The sequence below is a fragment of the Oncorhynchus mykiss genome, chromosome 16, assembly GCF_057628025.1.
Source record: "Oncorhynchus mykiss isolate SJ-2025 chromosome 16, ASM5762802v1, whole genome shotgun sequence".
NCBI classification, from domain to species: Eukaryota; Metazoa; Chordata; class Actinopteri; order Salmoniformes; family Salmonidae; genus Oncorhynchus; species Oncorhynchus mykiss.
In genome coordinates this window covers 76,257,501-76,273,230 of record NC_143037.1, presented here as the reverse complement: position 1 = coordinate 76,273,230, position 15,730 = coordinate 76,257,501, and the positions used below count along the sequence as shown (strand labels likewise).

General features: G+C 44.5%; 1 non-coding gene across 3 annotated transcripts in view; it reads right to left on the bottom strand.

Annotated features, from left to right (window-relative positions):
* Positions 1–735: 735 nt before the first annotated feature.
* Positions 736–15,730, bottom strand: part of LOC118939591 (uncharacterized) — an 18,853-nt gene continuing 3,858 nt past the window's right edge. For all 3 annotated transcript variants that reach the window (XR_016487556.1, XR_016487555.1, XR_016487554.1), the window contains 3 exons: positions 8,881–8,970; positions 4,126–4,230; positions 736–3,906 (listed from right to left, as the gene is read on the bottom strand). This is a non-coding gene — a transcript (uncharacterized LOC118939591). The remainder of the gene's footprint in view (positions 3,907–4,125; positions 4,231–8,880; positions 8,971–15,730) is intronic.

The following is a 15,730-nucleotide window of genomic DNA, read 5'->3' as shown; positions in this document are numbered from 1 at the left end:
CTTATGCCTAAACACAATGCACATAGTCACCCGGAATCATTCATGCACTCCGAGGCAGTCCCCTTTCCCTTATGCCTAAACACAATGCACATAGTCACCCGGAATCATTCATGCACTCCGAGGCAGTCCCCTTTCCCTTATGCCTAAACACAATGCACATAGTCACCCGGAATCATTCATGCACTCCGAGGCAGTCCCCTTTCCCTTATGCCTAAACACAATGCACATAGTCACCCGGAATCATTCATGCACTCCGAGGCAGTTCCCTATGCCTAAACACAATGCACATAGTCACCCGGAATCATTCATGCACTCCGAGGCAGTTCCCTATGCCTAAACACAATGCACATAGTCACCCGGAATCATTCATGCACTCCGAGGCAGTCCCCTTTCCCCTATGCCTGACCACAATGCACATAGTCACCCGGAATCATTCATGCACTCCGAGGCAGTTCCCTATGCCTAAACACAATGCACATAGTCACCCGGAATCATTCATGCACTCCGAGGCAGTCCCCTTTCCCTTATGCCTAAACACAATGCACATAGAGTCACCCTAACCCATAACAGGATCATTCATTACTACGGATTATTCTAGAAAAGGTTCTTGAGTCATAACGGCCTCCAACAGGACCATTGTATTTTATCTTACCGTGTTGAGAAAGGCCTTTCTCCAGCGTTCTGCTATTTTATACTGAGAGATACATTTCTATACCTCAAAGAAAGGAAAACCGCTTATATGATCGGCAGATATTTTATTTTCATTGAACCTTTTTATTTATCTAGGCGAGTCAGTTGAGAACAAATTCTTATTTACAAAGGCAGCCTACCAAAAAGGCAAAAAGGCCTGAGGGGACATGGGCTGGGATTAAAAATTAAAAATATACTTTATGGTTTTATTTGGTAAATCAAGTGAGGTTGGTTCCATAAAACAAGTATGAAAGACTAGTTTACTATATACAAATTACACTTCCATCAGAGGTTAATGTTTGTGAATATATAAAGCACAGTACATTTGCATGTCAGTCAATACATTGACAGATCTGTCTTGGGGATTTAACCAGAAGCTAACTAAATGCTATTGTCGATACATAGATTACAATAGTAGAGTTCTAACCATTAGACTATGTGAATGTGCCTTGCCTGGTTACCCGGGAACCAAACACACAGCACAGAAGGGACCAGGGAAAGACAAACACGGATCATTATGTTCCTGAAGTGCTTTTATCTTTACACTGAGCAGCAGTTTTTCCAGGTCACTGGGTAGTTGTGTTGGGAACATCACAGAGGGAGAACCCAGGCAACCGGTTTCTGCTGCCTGTCTCTCTCTCTAGCTCTGAACCAGGCAACCGGTTTCTGCTGCCTGTCTCTCTCTAGCTCTGAACCAGGCAACCGGTTTCTGCTGCCTGTCTCTCTCTCTAGCTCTGAACCAGGCTACAGGTTTCTGCTGCCTGTCTCTCTCTAGCTCTGAACCAGGCAACAGATTTCTGCTGCCTGTCGGCCTGTCTCTCTCTAGCTCTGAACCAGGCAACCGGTTTCTGCTGCCTGTCGGCCTGTCTCTCTCTAGCTCTGAACCAGGCTACAGGTTTCTGCTGCCTGTCTCTCTCTCTAGCTCTGAACCAGGCAACCGGTTTCTGCTGCCTGTCGGCCTGTCTCTCTCTAGCTCTGAACCAGGCTACAGGTTTCTGCTGCCTGTCTCTCTCTAGCTCTGAAACAGGCAACCGGTTTCTGCTGCCTGTCTCTCTCTAGCTCTGAACCAGGCAACAGGTTTCTGCTGCCTGTCTCTCTCTAGCTCTGAACCAGGCAACCGGTTTCTGCTGCCTGTCTCTCTCTAGCTCTGAACCAGGCTACAGGTTTCTGCTGCCTGTCTCTCTCTAGCTCTGAACCAGGCAACAGGTTTCTGCTGCCTGTCTCTCTCTAGCTCTGAACCAGGCAACCGGTTTCTGCTGCCTGTCGGCCTGTCTCTCTCTAGCTCTGAACCAGGCAACAGGTTTCTGCTGCCTGTCTCTCTCTAGCTCTGAACCAGGCAACCGGTTTCTGCTGCCTGTCGGCCTGTCTCTCTCTAGCTCTGAACCAGGCAACCGGTTTCTGCTGCCTGTCGGCCTGTCTCTCTCTAGCTCTGAACCAGGCAACCGGTTTCTGCTGCCTGTCTCTCTCTAGCTCTGAACCAGGCTACAGGTTTCTGCTGCCTGTCTCTCTCTAGCTCTGAACCAGGCAACCGGTTTCTGCTGCCTGTCTCTCTCTAGCTCTGAACCAGGCAACAGGTTTCTGCTGCCTGTCTCTCTCTAGCTCTGAACCAGGCAACCGGTTTCTGCTGCCTGTCGGCCTGTCTCTCTCTAGCTCTGAACCAGGCAACAGGTTTCTGCTGCCTGTCTCTCTCTCTAGCTCTGAACCAGGCAACCGGTTTCTGCTGCCTGTCGGCCTGTCTCTCTCTAGCTCTGAACCAGGCAACAGGTTTCTGCTGCCTGTCTCTCTCTCTAGCTCTGAACCAGGCAACCGGTTTCTGCTGCCTGTCTCTCTCTAGCTCTGAACCAGGCAACAGGTTTCTGCTGCCTGTCTCTCTCTAGCTCTGAACCAGGCTACAGGTTTCTGCTGCCTGTCGGCCTGTCTCTCTCTAGCTCTGAACCAGGCTACAGGTTTCTGCTGCCTGTCTCTCTCTAACTCTCTCTAACAGGTTCTTGCAATGTACAAGGAGATTTTCAACTACCATGCTGCTCCGAAAGCAAATACTGTTACAGTAAACAAATCCGAATCTGACTCATGTCAACAGGTTCCTGCTGTAGGAGATTGGTGAATCTGATCTGTAATCAGATCTTATTTGATTCATGTCTATACCTTTTTGTTGTTGTTGCTATATGGTCTGATCTAAACGCAGTTGTTTTATTCCACTCATGTATGAATATTCCCATATTGCTGCCTGGCAACCAGCCAGTATCAGGAGAAAGGGGAACATCTTGTCCCTTCAGTGGTGCTGCACAGAGAAGAACAGGCTGCGGACAAGTTATGAAACGAAGAAAGGAAGTGTGGGTGGGGGGTGGGGGGGGGGGGGGTATAACTGGACTGTGTGTTTGATTGAATTCACATCTTATACCAATGTATGGAATAATATACAAAGGGGGGTCTTTTCAATCCATATCGCGGAAGTTCAGCGTTACGGCGTGATTGGTATTTTAAAAGGCGATGTTAGTGGAGACTGCATTCACGGTAAAACGCTGAAATATGTCGGCTCGATCAGAAATGACCTTTAAGTTTAGATAGCGTGCGATCTGTAACGCTTCAGCGAATAGAGGTTGAATATGTGAATACGCAAAATGTAAAACAGGTCCAACACCGACTGGCTTGATCAAGTCCATATTTCTGTGCTGAGAGGACAGACAGAGTGGAAGGTGTCTTCCTTTTGGAGTCTTTTCTCTTTGTGTGTTTCAACCTGTTGATTGGTGGTGGTGTGTCTCTACTGGACCGCTCTGTTGGCTAGGGGCGCTGGATCGCTCTGTTGGCTAGGGGCGCTGGACCACTCTGTTGGCTGGGGGCGCTGGACCGCTCTGTTGGCTAGGGGCGCTGGACCGCTCTGTTGGCTAGGGGCGCTGGACCGCTCTGTTGGCTGGGGGCGCTGGACCGCTCTGTTGGCTAGGGGCGCTGGACCGCTCTGTTGGCTGGGGGCGCTGGACCGCTCTGTTGGCTAGGGGCGCTGGACCGCTCTGTTGGCTGGGGGCGCTGGACCGGCGCGCTGGACAGGGGGCGCCGGGTGAGGGTGCTGGGCTGGGGTGGGCTGGAGGGGTGGTGGGCTGGAGTGCGCAGGGCGGTGGGCTGGGGGGGGGGCGCTGGACGGGACGGTGCGTGGTTTGGGGCTCCCCAGAACCACACTGACCCACCATCCTTTAGATATCCCCCCTGCTCCTGGGAACCCTGAGGAGGATATGAAGTGGAGGTTAGTAAATCCCCCCCCCCCCCCCCCCCTGCTCCTGGGAACCCCGAGGAGGACACTCAAAAGAGGTGCCGGTACTCAAGTAGTAACAAATGACAGGTGACAATACAAAGTACAAGACAGACAGCACCAGTCTAGTTGAACCACTGTGTGATGTCATCATTAAAGGAGTAGTGTGGAGAATATGATGGTTCAGTCACCTGGTTGTGTTGACATGGTCACCCAGACCAGTACTTGTAGCATCGACCAATCAGAGAGGCTGTAGACTGCAGTAGACTTTATACTCTCTGTAGGGCTTGTTGTGTCTATGGAAAGAGATACAACAGTGACTATCCGGAGAGAGATAAAACAGTGACTACAGAGAGAGATACAACAGTGACTATCCGGAGAGAGATAAAACAGTGACTACAGAGAGAGATACAACAGTGACTATCCGGAGAGAGATAAAACAGTGACTACAGAGAGAGATACAACAGTGACTATCCGGAGAGAGATAAAACAGTGACTACAGAGAGAGATACAACAGTGACTATCTGGAGAGAGATAAAACAGTGACTACAGAGAGAGATACAACAGTGACTATCCGGAGAGAGATAAAACAGTGACTACAGAGAGAGATAAAACAGTGACTATACGGAGAGAGATAAAACACTGACTATATGGAGAGAGATAAAACACTGACTATATGGAGAGAGATAAAACAGTGACTATCCGGAGAGAGATAAAACAGTGACTACAGAGAGAGATAAAACAGTGACTATACGGAGAGAGATAAAACAGTGACTACAGAGAGAGATAAAACAGTGACTACAGAGAGAGATAAAACAGTGACTATCCGGAGAGGGATAAAACACTGACTATATGGAGAGATAAAACAGTGACTATCCGGAGAGGGATAAAACACTGACTATATGGAGAGATAAAACAGTGACTATACGGAGAGAGATAAAACAGTGACTACAGAGAGAGATAAAACAGTGACTATACGGAGAGAGATAAAACACTGACTATATGGAGAGAGATAAAACACTGACTATATGGAGAGAGATAAAACAGTGACTATATGGAGAGAGATAAAACAGTGACTATCACATTTCAGATAAGCACATTCACATGCAGCGTTTCAGAGACATTCCTGGTTGCTCAGTCTATCTGTATCAGTGGGGCCTTCTAGGCCTTCCCTAAGGATTTATACAAATGTATGGTTTTTTTTAAATTTAAATGTTGTTTTAATTTGTATTTAATCTTTAAAATAATCTTAATAATCATCATCTGATTTCATCTTCAGATTTTCTTTAGCTAGCTTGTGTTGTAGTAGTGTCATAATGTTAGCTAGCTTGTGTTGTAGTAGTGTCACAATGTTAGCTAGCTTGTGTTGTAGTAGTGTCACAATGTTAGCTAGCTTGTGTTGTAGTAGTGTCACAATGTTAGCTAGCTTGTGTTGTAGTAGTGTCATAATGTTAGCTAGCTTGTGTTGTAGTAGTGTCACAATGTTAGCTAGCTTGTGTTGTAGTAGTGTCATAATGTTAGCTAGCTTGTGTTGTAGTAGTGTCACAATGTTAGCTAGCTTGTGTTGTAGTAGTGTCACAATGTTAGCTAGCTTGTGTTGTAGTAGTGTCACAATGTTAGCTAGCTTGTGTTGTAGTAGTGTCACAATGTTAGCTAGCTTGTGTTGTAGTAGTGTCACAATGTTAGCTAGCTTGTGTTGTAGTAGTGTCACAATGTTAGCTAGCTTGTGTTGTAGTAGTGTCATAATGTTAGCTAGCTTGTGTTGTAGTAGTGTCACAATGTTAGCTAGCTTGTGTTGTAGTAGTGTCACAATGTTAGCTAGCTTGTGTTGTAGTAGTGTCACAATGTTAGCTAGCTTGTGTTGTAGTAGTGTCACAATGTTAGCTAGCTTGTGTTGTAGTAGTGTCACAATGTTAGCTAGCTTGTGTTGTAGTAGTGTCACAATGTTAGCTAGCTTGTGTTGTAGTAGTGTCACAATGTTAGCTAGCTTGTGTTGTAGTAGTGTCATAATGTTAGCTAGCTTGTGTTGTAGTAGTGTCACAATGTTAGCTAGCTTGTGTTGTAGTAGTGTCATAATGTTAGCTAGCTTGTGTTGTAGTAGTGTCACAATGTTAGCTAGCTTGTGTTGTAGTAGTGTCATAATGTTAGCTAGCTTGTGTTGTAGTAGTGTCACAATGTTAGCTAGCTTGTGTTGTAGTAGTGTCACAATGTTAGCTAGCTTGTGTTGTAGTAGTGTCATAATGTTAGCTAGCTTGTGTTGTAGTAGTGTCACAATGTTAGCTAGCTTGTGTTGTAGTAGTGTCACAATGTTAGCTAGCTTGTGTTGTAGTAGTGTCATAATGTTAGCTAGCTTGTGTTGTAGTAGTGTCACAATGAAGATGGCTGCAGCAACTGTTATCAGCTTCAAAGTGGTGTTAAGCTACCATAGGTCGTGTAAACAGTGTGCTTTCTGTTTTGTTGGTCACATTATTTTATGCTATGTGTCATTTTGTGCCCATGCCGGTTCGGTCTCTGTGTGTGAGGCAGCCAGGAGCGGTGGCCAGGCCTGTTCGATTCATTCATGATGACATCAAAAAAATCACTGCTCCTACTTCACTACAACTAGAATGGTTCAACTACAGAAGATATGATGCACTAAGTGATGCTATGTTTTCCGTTATTATCTTGATATTTGAGTTTGATACAACGCATTTGAAGATGCTTGGTCCCTCTGAAGGTGTAGATCCAATAGTCATGGTTCACCACTGATCTGTATGTGAGTGACCTTCACTAAACCAGCCCTGTTCTCAGCCGATTGAGACTGCGTGTTGGACTGAAAACTGTGGTTTTTACTTGAGCTGCCTTCTTGGCCAGGTCTTCCTTGAAAATTAGTTATTTGGACCACAATGGGACAACCTGGTTAAACTAAAGGTTGAATCCAACTCTGAAATGTTACGTTTTTGGAGTTTGTCCTCTGTTTATAAATAGCAGAGGAAGGGGAGGACCATCCTCCTCAGTGAATTTAAATAAAAAATATTAAAAATAGTGAAACAATAAAAACAAGTTATAATTTTTAGATAAAACTATACTGAATATATTAACATGTCACCAAATAATTGATTTAAACAACAAAGGTCTACAGTCGCCCCAACAGCACCCTCTGGTGTAGCACCATGGTGTAGCTGGAGGACAGCTAGCTTCCATCCTCCTTTAGGTACATTGACTTCAAACCTAGAACGCTTATGTTTATTTTTTGTTGTTATTTAAATAGGCAAGTCAGTTAAGAACAAATTCTTATTTACAATGATGGCCTACCCCCAGCCAAACCCAGACGACACTGGGCCAATTGTGCACCACCCTATGGCACTCCCAATCACAGCCAGATGTGACACAGCCAGGATTTTAACCAGGGACTGTAGTGACGCCTCTTGTACTGAGATGCAGTGCCCTAGACCGCTGCACCACTCGGGAGTTCTCACCCCCTTCCATACACAGTAAATGTGAGAACTTCAGGAGGACGTCTTCCAACCTATCAGAGCTCTTGTATCATGAACTGACTGACATATTGTCCATCCAATGAAAGGATCAGAGAATGAATCTAGTACTGAAAGAATAAGCTACAGCTAACTAGCACTGCGGTGCATAAAATGTGATGAGTTGTTGACTCAAAGAGAGAGAAAGACAATAGTTGAACAGTTTTGAACAAATTAATTTCTTAAAAAATGTAAGAGAAGCAAGAGAGAGAGAGCTATAATTTAGTTGTATTTCTTTTCACTTTCACTTACCTAGCTAGCGAATGCAGCTAGCTAGTTTAGCCTACTCAAACACCAGGCTCAAACAGAGGGATGCTATGTTAGCTAGCTGGCTATAACAGAGGGATGCTTTGTTAGCTAGCTGGCTATAACAGAGAGATGCTATGTTAGCTAGCTGGCTATAACAGAGGGATGCTATGTTAGCTAGCTGGCTATAACAGAGGGATGCTATGTTAGCTAGCTGGCTATGGCTATCCAACACTGAAACTCTTCTTAGTCAAGGGAAGCTTTTGGTTTTATTAGTTTAATGCCACCAGGGACTGCCGGTGTAACTGCTAAACTGCTTGCTGTACACTGTATAGTGTGGGGTTAGGATGTACTATAGGCCGAGGCTGGATGGGGTTAGGATTTACTGTAGGCCTAGGCTGGTTGTGGTTAGGATTTACTGTAGGTCGAGGCTGGTTGGGGTTAGGATTTACTGTAGGCCGAGGCTGGATGGATGGGGTTAGGATTTACTGTAGGCCGAGGCTGGTTGGGGTTAGGATTTACTGTAGGCCGAGGCTGGTTGGGGTTAGGATTCACTGTAGGCCGAGGCTGGGTGGGGTTAGGATTTACTGTAGGCCGAGGCTGGTTGGGGTTAGGATTTACTGTAGGCCGAGGCTGGATGGCCATACTTACGGTGATTTTGAATGTTGTGTACGTAATCAAATGATCAATGACAGATGAAGACCAATGTCTTCTTTGGTTTTTACTTGAGCTGCCTTCTTGGCCAGGTCTTCCTTGAAAATGAGTTATTTGGACCACAATGGGACAACCTGGTTAAACTAAAGGTTGAATCCAACTCTGAAATGTTACGTTTTTTGGAGTTTGTCCTCTGTTTATAAATAGCAGAGGAAACTAGACTACAGTCAATATAAACGAGTCATGTAATTCTTTAGACCAGGAGTTGATAGTGAGGTCAAAGTTCAGTCAACCAAATGTTCATCAAACATAAACCAGAGTGTATAAAAGACTTAAGTATTTGTCACGATGGTTCAAAAGGTAAAGTGCAGAGTTTGACAGTAATTCTCCATTAAGTTAACACGTGTCCTCAGGTCACTCTTCATATCCTCTATCAAACAAACAAACACCAACACCCAGACTAAACCAGTTGTCTGTCCAAGTTCAATAATGAACGAGACAAAGTCAATGTTTAAAAATAGGGTTTATCTTTACTTCTATAGAACTGGTTACGAGCCAGGAGGCAGGCGGGGGAGTTAACACTGGTCATGGTGCTTCTGGTCGGCCTGTCGACGGTTCAATTCCCTGGAGAAAAAAAAAGAGACGAGAGAAAGAACGAACGAGTGGATCAGCCTGGTTAGACGTGAACAAACAGAGTCATGGATTTTTTTTATTTTTTATCCTGAACTTTGGAACAATTTGTTTAACCTATAGTCCAGAAACCTCTGCTGCTATTTTCAGCTATTTAATTTGACAGTACATTTCGGCCATTTATCAGAAGCTATTATCCAATCAGAACTTTGAACTGAAGTAGAGAAAATAACAAATGACGTTGAAGATACTGTAACTTCTATTACTGGTAATCCCACTGAGCAAAAAAACTGGTTGAATCAATTAAATAAATTGAATAATTAAAAAATATATTAAAATAAATAAAAAATATATTGATAAATGTAATTTATTTAATTTATTTATTACGTCACCGTGGTAACCAAATGTCACGCTATTTGTTACTGACTATTACCAATGTGCTGCCGTGAGAATGATAGTTGAGAGATCTCCACTTAAAAAACGAAATAGATTCACTGTTACTATCGGTTTAACAAGCAAATGAAATGTTACCATTACTTTGTCACTCACATCAGCAATGATGCTATTTAGGCCTATATAGCACTTGCAAAATCATCAACAGCTTTTTACATATTTACAGTTAAGAACAAATTCTTATTTTTCAATGACGGCCTATCCCAGCCAAACCTGGACAACGTTGGGCCAATTGTGCGCCGCCCTACGGGACTCCCGATCACGGCCGGATGTGAGGCAGCTTCGATTTAAACCAGGGACTGCAGTGACTCATCTTGCATTAGTTCCTAGTAACTAGTATTGTATAGTGTCGTTCCTAGTTCTTAGTAACTAGACTTGTATAGCGTCGTTCCTAGTAACTAGTCTTGTATAGTGTCGTTCCTAGTTCCTAGTAACTAGTCTTGTATAGCGTCGTTCCTAGTAACTAGTCTTGTATAATGTCGTTCCTAGTAACTAGTCTTGTATAGTGTCGTTCCTAGTAACTAGTCTTGTATAGCGTCGTTCCTAGTAACTAGTCTTGTATAGTGTCGTTCCTAGTAACTAGTCTTGTATAGTGTTGTTCCTAGTTCCTAGTAACTAGTCTTGTATAGTGTCTGTCCCAGTTCCTAGTAACTAGTCTTGTATAGTGTCGTTCCTAGTAACTAGTCTTGTATAGTGTCGTTCCTAGTAACTAGTCTTGTATAGTGTCGGTCCCACTTCCTACAGATGTTTGTAGTATGGAGGAAATCAACTGTAAAGCTGTCTAGTATACAACAGATGTTTGTAGTATTGAGGAAATCAACTGTAAAACTGTCTAGTAAACAACAGATGTTTGTAGTATTGAGTAAATCAACTGTAAAACTGTCTAGTAAACAACAGATGTTTGTAGTATTGAGGAAATCAACTGTAAAACTGTCTAGTAAACAACAGATGTTTGTAGTATTGAGGAAATCAACTGTAAATCTGTCTAGTAAACAACAGATGTTTGTAGTATTGAGGAAATCAACTGTAAAGCTGTCTAGTATACAACAGATGTTTGTAGTATTGAGGAAATCAACTGTAAAGCTGTCTAGTATACAACAGATGTTTGTAGTATTGAGGAAATCAACTGTAAATCTGTCTAGTATACAACAGATGTTTGTAGTATTGAGGAAATCAACTGTAAAGCTGTCTAGTAAACAACAGATTTGTCCGTAATATTAACCTCTTCACAGATACAGTAATAAAATCGTCTGTCGTCTTGACCTTCAATGTCTGGTTTGATAATGAAACAGAGCTTAAACTATCAATGGAAACTCAAACACGCAACCAAACCGGGTTTAATCTCCCAGACAAAGGCTCGATTTGTCAACCTGGGGGGCCGTGGCGTGTTCCTTTGACTCCAAGTCTGGAATCAGCCAGCCGCCCTCCGGCTAAAAAAAGCAGAACGTTGTTGACTCTAGATAACAGTTGTTCTGTGTATCATAGGACCTTTCAGAAATATTTGTTTTTCTGTTGGATGCTCAGAAAAAAAACAGGCACTACCTGGAAAAAGGTTGTTGTCTTGTTGCTCAACAGTGTCTGGACTGCACAACTTGTGGCGAGTTGCTTCATAAATATGAAATAATCTGATATTTATGGACATGTATGTTGTCATGATGAGATGTTGAGAGGCTGACACACAGGGCAAATGGTTCGGACGATACCGACGTTTTCGTGAGAAGACCGATTTTTCAGGATGTCTCGTGAACTGACAAACACAGCAGTTGGCTTCGCTTAAACAGATGGATTTAGATGGATTTAGATGGAGATTTAGATGGGGATTTAGATGGGGATTTAGATGGGGATTTAGATGGGGAATTAGATGGAGATTTAGATGGGGAATTAGATATGGATTTAGATGGAGATTTAGATGGGGAATTAGATATGGATTTAGATGGGGATGTAGATGGGGAATTAGATATGGATTTAGATGGGGATTTAGATGGGGATTTAGATGGAGATTTAGACGGAGATTTAGATGGGGATTTAGATGGGGAATTAGATGGAGATTTAGATGGGGAATTAGATATGGATTTAGATGGGGATGTAGATGGGGAATTAGATATGGATTTAGATGGGGATTTAGATGGGGATTTAGATGGAGATTTAGATGGAGATTTAGATGGGGATTTAGATGGGGAATTAGATGGAGATTTAGATGGGGAATTAGATATGGATTTAGATGGGGATGTAGATGGGGAATTAGATATGGATTTAGATGGGGATTTAGATTGGGATTTAGATGGAGATTTAGATGGGGAATTAGATGGAGATTTAGATGGGGAATTAGATGGAGATTTAGATAGGGAATTAGATGGGGAATTAGATGGGGAATTAGATGGAGATTTAGATGGGGAATTAGATGGGGATTTAGATAGGGAATTAGATGGGTTTTAGATGGGGAATTAGATGGGGATTTAGATGGAGAATTAGATGGAGATTTAGATGGGGAATTAGATGGGGAATTAGATGGGGATTTACATGGGGATTTAGATGGGGATTTTGATGGGGATTTAGATGGGGAATTGGATGGGGATTTAGATGGGGAATTAGATGGGGATTTAGATGGGGAATTAGATGGGGATTTAGATGGGGAATTAAATGGGGATTTAGATGGGGAATTAGATGAGGATTTAGTATTCTTGTGCTAATTAGATTTCTGCCAGGGGGTTATAATGAGGTCAAGGGAACAATATGCTGTACATTCTACGTGATTAGCGTCAGGAAAGAGGTTCTTCCTTTATTATCCATGCATATTACCTCAATTACCTCGACTAACAGTTGCCCACCGTACATTGACTCTGTACCGGTACCCCCTGTATATAGCCTCCACATTGACTCTGTACCGGTACCCCCTGTATATAGCCTCCACATTGACTCTGTACCTGTACCCCCTGTATATAACCTCCACATTGACTCTGTACCGGTACCCCTGTATATAGCCTCCACATTGACTCTGTACCGGTACCCCCTGTATATAGCCTCCACATTGACTCTGTACCGGTACCCCCTGTATATAGCCTCCACATTGACTCTGTACCGGTACCCCCTGTATATAGCCTCCACATTGACTCTGTACCGGTACCCCCTGTATATAGCCTCCACATTGACTCTGTACCGGTACCCCCTGTATATAGCCCCCACATTGACTCTGTACCTGTACCCCCCTAAATATAGCCTCCACATTGACTCTGTACCGGTACCTCCTGTATATAGCCTCCACATTGACTCTGTACCTGTACCCCCCTAAATATAGCCTCCACATTGACTCTGTACCGGTACCTCCTGTATATAGCCTCCACATTGACTCTGTACCGGTACCCCCTGTATATAACCTCCACATTGACTCTGTATAGGTACCCCCAAATATAGCCTCCACATTGACTCTGTACCAGTACCCCCTGTATATAGCCTCCACACTGACTCTGTACAGGTACCCCCCTGTATATAGCCTCCACATTGACTCTGTACCGGTACCCCCTGTATATAGCCCCCACATTGACTCTGTACTTGTACCCCCCTGTATATAGCCTCCACATTGACTCTGTACCGGTACCCCCTGTATATAGCCCCCACATTGACTCTGTACTTGTACCCCCCTGTATATAGCCTCCACATTGACTTTGTACCAGTACTCCCTGTATATAGCCTCCACATTGACTCTGTACCGGTACCCCCTGTATATAGCCTCCACATTGACTCTGTACCAGTACCCCCTGTATATAGCCTCCACATTGACTCTCTCTCTCAGACTTAAAGTGGATTTTCCATCAAATCGCTATTAGTTACATGTCTGCCTGTAGTGAACTTCTACGTGAACACGCTTCTATCACACCCACAGCGTCATTGCGTCAAATGTTACGCAGCATCATCTGGAGACGTGTCTGCAACAAGAGTTTCAACGTTCACCTTCTGCTACCATTTCTGCCAAGCCGTCTACAGCGTACAGTTCGACTCACACGATGTCTCTGCAACGCAATGCTGCGCATCGGGAAGCGAATGGGGTGTCCATTTGTCATGCAGACAGCTTGGTCTCCCCCCCTTTCCATAGAGTCTCTCTAAGGCTGTGTAAACCACACAGCACCCACGCAGAGACAGAGTGAAAGCGTCACCGTTACACTTGTATTAGGCTATGTAGGGGATAGGTCACGCATTGGCAGACAGCCCTCCCTTTTCCGACTGTACCTACACTGCTGTGGGAAGGAGTCTGTTTCATGCCTGCTACACAGTCTCAATTCCTGCACCCCCAGCTGCCTAGCAGTACCAATAATGTTTTTTCGCAAGTGAATTCTCTTACCCACCATAGTGACCTCTCTCTCTCTCTCTCCCTCTCTCTCTCTTACCCACCATAGTGACCTCTCTCTCTCTCTCTTACCCACCATAGTGACCTCTCTCTCTCTCTTACCCACCATAGTGACCCCTCTCTCTCTCTCTTACCCAGCATAGTGACCTCTCTCTTTCTCTTACCCACCATAGTGACCTCTCTCTCTCTCTTTCTCTCTCTCTCTCTCTTACCCACCATAGTGACCTCTCTCTCTCTCTCTCTCTTAACCACCATAGTGACCTCTCTCTCTCTCTCTCTCTCTATCTTACCCACCATAGTGACCTCTCGCTCTCTCTTACCCACCATAGTGACCTCTCTCTCTCTCTCTCTCTCTCTCTCTCTCTCTCTCTCTCTCTCTCTTACCCACCATAGTGACCTCTCTCTCTCTCTCTCTTACCCACCATAGTGACCTCTCTCTCGCTCTCTCTTACCCACCATAGTGACCTCTCTCTCTCTTACCCACGATAGTGACCCCTCTCTCTCTCTTACCCACCATAGTGACCCCTCTCTCTCTCTTACCCACCATAGTGACCTCTCTCTCTCTCTCTCTCTTACCCACCATAGTGAGCTCGCTCTCTCTCTCTCTCTCTCTCTCTCTCTCTCTCTCTCTCTCTCTTACCCACCATAGTGACCTCTCTCTCTCTCTCTTACCCACCATAGTGACCTCTCTCTCTCTCTCTCTTACCCACCATAGTGACCTCTCTCTCTCTCTCTTACCCACCATCGTGAGCTCTCTCTCTCTCTCTCTCTTACCCACCATAGTGACCTCTCTCGCGCTCTCTCTCTCTCTCTCTCTCTCTTACCCACCATAGTGACCTCTCTCTCTCTCTCTCTTACCCACCATAGTGACCTCTCTCTCTCTCTCTCTCTTACCCACCATCGTGAGCTCTCTCTCTCTCTCTCTCTTACCCACCATAGTGACCTCTCTCTCTCTCTCTCTCTCTCTCTCTCTCTCTCTCTTACCCACCATAGTGACTTCTCTCTCTCTTACCCACCATAGTGACCTCTCTCTCTCTCTCTTACCGAAGCTGGAGAACAACAACTTGCACAAGGGCCCTGTTGCCACACAACGCATTCTACCAACGTTACACACACACACACACACACACACACACACACACACACACACACACACACACATACACACACATATACACACATCCACATCCACACACACACACACACACACACACACACACACACACACACACACACACACACACACACACACACACACACACACACACACACACACACACACACACACACACACACACACACACACACACACACACACACACACACACAGTTACACAGCCCCTTAAACTCTGTACCCTCCCTTTCTTCCATGTGTTGTTTTCTTTCTGACCTGGTCCTGACCTGGTTCTGACCCAGTTCTGACCAGGTTTAATGCCTTTAAACTTTTAATCCCAGCTGGGCTGTTTCTGCTTTTCAGAGCATCTGACTTATTTCAGACTCTCTCTTACCCACCATTGTGAATTCTCTCTCTCTCTTACCCACCATTGTGAATTCTCTCTCTCTCTTACCCACCATAGTGACCTCTCTCTCTCTTACCCACCATAGTGATCTCTCTCTCTCTCTCTTAACCACCATAGTGACCTCTCTCTCTCTCTCTCTTACCCACCATAGTGACCTCTCTCTCTCTTACCCACCATAGTGACCTCTCTCTCTCTTACCCACCATAGTGACCTCTCTCTCTCTTACCCACCATAGTGATCTCTCTCTCTCTCTCTCTTACCCACCTAGTGACCTCTCTCTCTCTCTCTTACCCACCATAGTGACTCTCTCTCTCTCTTACCCACCATAGTGACCTCTCTCTCTCTCTCTCTCTTACCCACCATAGTGACCTCTCTCTCTCTCTCTTACCCACCATAGTGACCTCTCTCTCTCTCTTACCCACCATAGTGACCTCTCTCT